Below are 9030 nucleotides of genomic sequence, written 5' to 3' on the forward strand. Positions count from 1 at the left end.
AATCTCCACGGGGAGCTCGTTCCAGAGGGCCGGAGCAGCCACAGAGAAGGCCCTCCTCCGGGTGGTAGCCAATCGGCATTGGCCTGTGGATGGAATTCGGAGGAGGCCTAATCTGTGGGATCTAATCGGTCTGTTGAAGGTAATTGGCAGCAGGCGATCTCTCAAATACCCAGGTCCAATACCATGAAGGGCTTTATAAGTGACGACTAGCACCTTGAAGCGTATCCGAAGACCAATAGGCAGCCAGTGCAGCTCGCAGAGGATAGGTGTAACGTGGGTGTACCGAGGTGCACCCACGATCGCTCGCGCGACTGCATTCTGGACAAGCTGAAGTCGCCGAATACTCTTCAAGGGCTGCCCCATGTAGAGCACGTTGCAGAGATGGCACAGGTTGGGAAAGAGCAATGAGGGAGGGGGCAGCGGTTTAAGCTGGGAGTGTGTGTGGGATTTCTTCCTTCCTGTTCCTTCCCAGCATACAGGTAAGTGGCTGCTGCTGGGCGAGGAAAGGGGCAAGGCATTGCGAGAATGGCTGGGAAACTGTCACAAAACATTCAAAACGAGCATCAATGACTGCACCAGCAGCCCAGCAGAGCTGAAGCAGCCCCAACTTTCTCACATTTCATTCCCTCAGGAGTCATGAGTTCCAGATTTTAGACATATTTTGTAAGTTAGCCCATTTGAGGTACTTTGGTTCAAAAATTGTTGCCCTATGATGCACCATTTTTCCCATTTAAAATGTTCTAGGAACAAGACTTTTGGTAGTTTACAGATGTCATTCTTTGTTATTTTAATTTCTTACAATCACATTCTTTTGTTAAGTATAGATTCTTTGCATATGCAATATATTGCTATTTGAATATTGATTTGAGTTCCTATGAAGGTCCTACATCTGTAAATAGTATTAGAAAATATGATACATATTTAAATACTGTGAAGTTCATTACTAGATATTCGTGAAATGATGCAGATTATACAGTGAATTGCTATTCGGAAAACATGGATAAGTGCACCAAAATAAAATTAAAGGATGGAGTTAATACAAAAAGTGCTTCGAGAACCAAAAAACAAAATTTAATTCTAGCATATTTAAAATATGTTAAGGACAGATACTTCTTATCTACAGGAGAGACATTTAGTGGAATAGGATAAACCTTTATTAATGAAGTACAGAATGAATATAAATATTAATCTAGAAATATTGCGTGGTACAAATTTACTTACAAATACTTCAATGACAGCTAAATATGTGGCTGTTTTGTTTCAAAACATCAGTCGATGTGCAACAATTTTTTTTTTTAATTAACAAACGTAAAATACACACACACAAAACAGACGTACACCACATTTACACAATACAATACAAACAGGAGCTTTCTGTTCTTTCTAATAGCAATTATCAATCGATAAACAAATTATTATTGATGTAAGGAAGCAGGAACTGTAATAGCTTTGCTTAATATTTATGGACCTAATTTAGATTCTCCTATTATGTTCTGTCAATGTTTTCAATACTTGAATGAGTGCATTTATGATGAGTGGTAACAGGAGATTTTAAAGACATTGGATCCTGACCTGGATAAAAATACACTGTGGGGAGGGGGGTCATTAGTGAAGGAAACAATTAAGATATATGTATAGTGATTGGGGGATATTTGCTAATGACTACGTGATTCACTTAACAACTGTAGTGATTTGCTTAACAACTGGCAGAAAAAGATTGTAAACTAGGGCAAAACACACTTAACAATGGTCATGCTTAGCAATAGAAATTTTAGGTTGAGTTGTGGTCTTAAATTGAGGACTACCTTCTAGTACAATGAGTTATGTAAAGCAATAAATAATTTGGATTTGCTTTCCTTTGCATGTAAAGAATGGTTATTTTGCTGCAGATCAAGCGGGGACTATACGACTGAACTTAATAAGCCCATGTGTGCTTAATGCAGTGTTTCTCAACCTTGGCGACTTTAAGTCCTATGGACTTCAACTCCCAGAATTCCCCAGCCAGCTGGCTGGGGGATTCTGGGAGTTGAAGTCCATAGGACTTAAAGTCGCCAAGGTTGAGAAATACTGGCTTAATGTTTACCACTCTTGAATCTGACTTTGAAATCTGTTTTTGCTTTCCAAGCCAATTGGATAATAAATGTGCATTTAAAACTCAGCTAACAGTTTTGCCTTGAACAATAAATGTGTTCTTGAGCCAAGTGACCTAATTCTTCCATGTCATCCCAAAGATTTCAGGGCTGGAAAATAAACCAGTGAGGCCATGGAAAGAGAAAAACGATGCCAATTAACTTAATAAAAAACATATTGTCCTATGTTATTTGTTCTTTCTTTCTTTGCTTTTTTGTTGTTAAAAAAGTTGATCCATAATCAGTTTAACAGGGAAATGTTTTATTTCCAAAATTACTTTTTTGGAGAAGAGCTTACAATGCAAATTTTTAAAATATATAGTGGTTTTAAATTGTGTTAAGTATGTCCTGTTATTGTTCTATTTATTCAGCATTTTATCTCATATCATCGACCTGCTATCTAATTGTAGCCCACAATGTTTAGACAATCATTCATTAAAACATATACTCTAGACAAGCTATGTTGAACGTAGGGTTTTATTTAGATATATTACAGTGAGACAACTTTGAACCAACCTGAAATCTGGTTATCCTTGTCCAAAAAGATGCTTCTCCTTTAGCCTCTAAATAATATGCAGCATGTGAATATAATATAAAATAATTTTATAATTTAGCTTTTGCAGTGCCACTACCCTATTAGTAGCAGACTGCTACCTAAGTACAAGAATGCAGTCCTTTGTACATTTACCACAGAATAAGTCTCATAAATGAAAACCAGTTTGGTGTAATGGTGAAAGCATCAGTCATGAAACTGGGTGACCATGAGTTCTAGTTCTGCCTTAGGCACAAAGACAGCCAAATGACCTTGGGCTAGTCACTTTCTTGCAGCCCTAAGGAGGAGGCAATAATAGCAATAGCACTTAAGACTTATATACCGCTTCACTGCTCTACAGCCCTCTCTAAGCAGTTTACATATGTCAGCATATTGCCCCCAACAATCTGGGTCCTTATTTTACCCACCTCAGGAGGATAGCTGAGTCAACCTTGAGCTGGTCAGAATCGAACTCCTGGCAGTTAGCAGTGAATTAGCCTGCCATACTGCACTCTAACCACTACGTTACCAGGGCTCTTTCAATAAACCACTTCTGCCAAGAAAACTGCAGTCTCTGAGATACAATTGAATGAATGTTGCCTATTATTTTTACTTATGTGTGTCTATGTCATTGTTTGTATTCCCCTTCCTGATTTTATGTGAGCCGCCCTGAGTCCCCTCAGGGAAAAGGGCGGCCTATAAATGTTAATAAACTCTACAAACTCTACAATTGAACAGAAGAAGAAAAAAGTCTCATGAAAAGCACAAGTATGCTTACCTGTATACTGCATAAATTAGTACTAATCAACTTCAGTTAGTACTAAAAAATAGTACTAATCAACATGTAAACTTGGTTTGCATCTAACACTCCTGCATTTTTCTGCTTTTGGTTTATAGTAATTTGCACGCCAAATCTATATCCGTGAACCTGATCACCGTGATTTATTCAACAAACTATTATTTGTTTGGGATTTAACTTGTCAAAGGAGAAATGCCGCAAGATATTTAGACCAGCTATGAAGTGCATGATTTTAAGTTGGTCTCAGCTTTTTCCATCCAACAGAATTTGCAAGATAAAAAAATAGTACAATATAACCCCATAGAAAATTTAAGAAGTTAACCGGAAAGAGATATTTCAATAATGTTATGGAAGTGATTTAAAACTTTAGATGGCCAATAAGGGAAATGTAGTAACTACTGATTTTGCAAAGCCTGAGACTATATTGAATTTAGATTTACTAGCATATAAACGGAAACTAGGATTGAACTTTGTTGAACCTCTTGCTATTTCCTGCAAGGAGTTAGGTGTTGTGTTTCAAATTAAGGTCTGGGCTTGAGAGATTGTAGACCGCAGGCCTCAGACTTGGCATTTCCTGGTAGAAGAGTAAAGGTCATCCCCTTGACATGATAAAATGGAGCAATCTAAGGAATATTTATACAATTGTACAGATGATATACAAGTGTAAGCAGGGAACCACCTACAGTGAAGCAGAGGCACCAGTGTTCCCAGGTTGAACTCCATCTCCCTATTTTATTTGAAAATGTCCTTTCACCTATCATGTTATAAATTATTCACAACATCTGGATAATTTGTATAATTTCCTCATCTATATAATTCTTTGTTCTTGGAATACTTGGGACTCTTGATATTTTTTTTGGCTGGGAACCCACAGATGCTCTCTTTGCATAAAATTATTGGGCCTGATGACAAAGAAAACCCAATATGTAGTCTGGTATTGATTATACCAGGCTGTTGTGATAAAAAATAGATCACTTTTAAAGTAACCAAAGCAGACTAGAGATGTATGACAAAGTTTCTTTACCAGCATGTAGAGAGCTATTCCTTCCATATACTTCTATCTTAAGTATATGGAGAGAATTCAGTGACGTGTGGTGAGGTTTATGGCTGGTGAGGCACTGACACAAATTTTTTTAGACTTGTGGACTTCAACTCCCAGAATTCCATAGCCAGGCATGCTCAGTTCCAATTTAAAGCGACAGCATGTTTTTCTCCTTTGCAAAATAAGTTTCCTTCTTTCTTTTTCCTCTCCCTTCCCCTCCTTCCTCCCTCTCTCCCTCCCTCCCCCCCTCAAACACACACACACAAACAAAGTTGGATTGGAAGGAGTCAGGGAGACCACAGGAGGAGGCAGGAAGTCAGTCAAAGGGCCATACTGGAGCACACACACTTTCCCCCAGCCCCGGAAGGATCCAGCCCAGCTTCACTGATTACAGGTTTGAAAAAACAACGTGGCTCTGCCTGCAATCAAACTACACTTGGGGAGGGAGAGCACTTCCCTCCAGCCTTTGCCCAAAGCCCTGCACCAGGAGGATGAAGTTTGAATTCCTCCCCCTCCGACCCACACATACCTTTTCCAGCTGTTTCAGAGAGGATTTCAACTCTGCTCTTGCCTGCCATCAAGAAAAGAAAAAAAATGTAAAAGGAAAAAGGCAAGAGCTGAGGTCAGACTGAGCTAGTTGCTGCCAGAGTCACCGTGGATGACTCTGCTTAACTGTTTAAAAAAGCCTCTAAAAAAGCACCCTCTACAAGAGGAGGCAGGAGAACGACGTGCCTCATCTACATCAGGATTTTTTTGGCTTTTAACCCTTGCTTAACTCTGCTCGAGTGATCATAAAACGCCTAAAGTCAGACTAGATGAGGCACGTTGTTCTCCTGCCTTCTCCTGTAGAGGGCGCTTTTTAGAGGCTTTTTTAAACAGTTAAGCACTAAGCAGAGTCATCCATGGTGACTCTGGCAGCAACTAGCTCAGCCTGACCTCAGCTGTTGCCTTTTTCCTTTTACATTTTTTTTCTTTTCACGATGACAGTGGTGAGGCCCTGACTGCACGTCACTGGGAGAGATATGCTTTTACTTGGCTTGTTGGAAGCTGGCTGGGAAATGGTGATCACATGACCCCGGGACAGTGCAACTGTCATAAATATATGCTAATTGCAAAGCATCCAAATTTTTTCAAGACCATTGTAATCTCAAATGGTTTTAAGTCAAGGACTACCTGTACATAACCATGAGAACACATTATTTTCACTGTGTTGTGAAACCTAAAAGTAAGGTTATCCTCAAATGTCAGCAGCCCATCATGTAGTCATATTATCAACTCTTTCCAACTTCTTTTTTATTTTAAAAGTGTGTGGCAGCTAGAAAGTGCTAATGCTACTCTGTTTTTGTTTTAAGTGTGAATGGCCCAGCAGAGATGATAACAGGGATACACAAACTACTTGCATACTAGTTATTTAAAATTTACGGAAATATAAATCTTTAACAGCAGTGCTAGTGGAACAATACACAATGGAGAAGAAAAAATACTCCACTTTTATTACATAATTCCTGAGTTCTGGACAAGATCCAGACTCAGATCTAAACTAGGGTTATTGAGATAATTAGCACTTGGACAAATCCCTTATTTCAATATAACTGCTCTGGACAACTGTCAAAAGTTGTGTGGCAGGAAGCCTAACTATTTAAAAATGCAAAAATAAAAAGAGAAAAGTATGTTACCAACGCAAAACATTTCAAAACAACATCTCTCAGAATAGTGTCTGCAGAATTAAAGTTTCCCTTTTTTAGTTATGAGTCCGATCTCTGTGCACATGTCCTTTTATTGCTGTCTCTTGTGGACATAAATAATTTCCTAAGAGAATAGCATTGCATTAAGTAATCCTTTGGTTGCTGTCCATCAAATGTATAAGGTGAAGAAAAAAAAAATCTCTTCATTAGAGGCTATGAATGAAAAATTTTGCAATGTTCTTAAAGGGGACCCAAATCGATCTAAAAATAAGTGGGAGGGATGTTGTTGTTGTTGTTGTTTTGTTCTGCATTATAGGAATACTCTCCTTAATACTCTTGCCTGACAAAACACTCTTTCCCATTCAGGCAGAAAGGGTACCATTGCCTATACAATTTTAGAACAGCACTGACCTGTAACAAAATATATCTAGAAAAATAGTTTTAATCTTGTCTGTAGATGCATCAGTGTAGTTTTTAATGGCATTTGCTTTATCCTGTTGACAGCACCTTGGCTACTTGGCATATAATATATAGACCCACATATAGATAAATTACAGTTTCATTGATATCTACAGAAGTAGACCATAAGAAAACAATTTTGAAATTGTTTCTTCCTTTGATCCCAAGTTGTAATTGCTGACAGTCTAATATAAGAGGCTGCTTGAACAAATTAGGGCTATGAAAGACTAAGTGCTGCTGATTATATGGAATGCTGAAAACAATTCTCACAATACTTGTTTTCTTAAATGCAGTCTTTCTGGGGACATTATTCTATTGTTCGGTGCAAGGACTTTTACGGTTTATTTAAATGAGACAAATGCTTTGTTTTTTAAAAAAATGTTTAATGTGGAATATTAAGAGTTTCATTATCTGATGTTCTAATATCCTGCTTTTGTTCCTCTGGAACTCAAGATGGCATTCTTTCTTTCATTCCTTTGTATTTGTTGTAAGTACTTCACAAGGGATATCTGTTAACATGGGGTCAGACATTGGTTTGCAGATGAAACCCAGTTATATATTTTGACCCAGGCTGAACAGGAGATGTGATAGAGGTCGTACTCTGGTGCCTATTGACTGTTGAGATATAGATGGGGAAGAACAAACTCAGCCTTAATCTGAGCAAGACAAAGAAGCTGTGGATACATAAATGTTCTGATTTCACGGATATTCAACCTATAGTTCTCTTTGGGGTTGCATTCTTTCTTGCAGAAATGGTTTGTAATCTAGGAGTCCTCTTGATTCACAGAGCAAGTGGCAGCTGCTGATAAGGATGTTTTTGTTGAGTTGTCTTGTGCCCCTTACAACCATTCCTGGAACATCCCTGACCTTGTAACAACCACTCATGTCAGACATCTCTGTTTGAATTAATATAATTCACTAAGGAGGTTTTGTGCTCTACATGGGGCAGCCCTTGAAGAGTATTCGGCGACTTCAGCTTGTCCAGAATGCAGCCGCGCGAGCGATTGTGGGTGCACCTCGGTTCACCCACGTAACACCTATCCTCCGCGAGCTGCACTGGCTGCCTATTGGTCTCCGGATACGCTTCAAGGCGCTAGTCGTCACTTATAAAGCCCTTCATGGTATTGGACCTGGGTACTTGAGAGACCGCCTGCTGCCAATTACCTCCACCAGACCGATTAGATCCCACAGACTAGGCCTCCTCCGAATTCCATCCACCGGCCAGTGTCGACTGGCGACTACCCGGAGGAGAGCCTTCTCTGTGGCTGCTCCGACCCTCTGGAACGAACTCCCCGTGGAGATTCGCACCCTCACCACCCTCCAGGCCTTCCGCATAGCCCTTAAAACCTGGCTGTTCCGACAGGCCTGGGGCTAAAGAATCGTTGCCCCTATCTCGAATGGTATGATTGTTGCGTTTTAACTATGTATTGTTTCTGTGTTGTTAACTGTCTGTATCCCCCTTCCCTTGAGTTGTGAGCCGCCCTGAGTCCCTTCAGGGAAAAGGGCGGCACACAAATGAAATAAAACTCAACTCAAACTTGTCCTCGGAGACAACTTTAAATTTTCAAGTGAGTGCATCTGGCTCCAGTAGTGATGGAGTATGAAAGCTACCACATGTACAGTAACAGTCTGCTTCATTGCATGATTATTAGTTTGCACTGATTATTCATTTGCTTTCAGGTGTAGTAAGAAGACACCAGTTGTCAGCTTTAAAGCTGTACATGGCTCAAGAACTGTATATCTATGAAGCAGTGACGTGCAGGCAGGGGAGGCACAGCCTCACCACTGTCAATCATGAAAAGGAAAAAAAAATGTAAACGGGAAAAGGCGAGTGCTGAGGTTAGGCTAGCTAGCTGCTGCCACACCGTGAATGACTGCCTGTTTAAAAAAGCCTCTAAAAAGGCGCCCTCTACTATGAGACAGGAGAACTGCATGCCTCATCTAGTCTGACTTTTTAGGTGCTCGAGCAGAGTTAAGTGAGGGTTAAAAGCCTAAAAAATCCCACTGTAGTTGAGGCACACAGTTCTCCTGCCTCATAGTAGAGGGCGCATTTTTTAGAGGCTTCAACTCTGTCATTCTGTTTAAAGCTGCAGCATCGCGCTGAATCTTCTTCCTCTCTTTCTCTGTTTCTGATGCCCCCACCCTCTCCCCACGCTCCCTCTTTTCCTTCAAATTTCCTTTTTTTTCTTTAATAAATGCAATGCTCAGTTTTCTCTCCTCTCCCCCAACACCCCACTGACTAAAGCGCTTTCTTTCACCCGCCTGAGCTCGCGGCAGCCCACCTGAGCTCTGCCACGAGCTCAGATGGGCGAAAGAAAGCACTTTAGTCAGTGGGGTGTCGGGGGAGAGAACTGCCTCACCAGCCATAAACCTCACCGCACGTC

The sequence above is a fragment of the Thamnophis elegans genome, chromosome 8 (genome assembly GCF_009769535.1).
Source record: "Thamnophis elegans isolate rThaEle1 chromosome 8, rThaEle1.pri, whole genome shotgun sequence".
NCBI classification, from domain to species: Eukaryota; Metazoa; Chordata; class Lepidosauria; order Squamata; family Colubridae; genus Thamnophis; species Thamnophis elegans.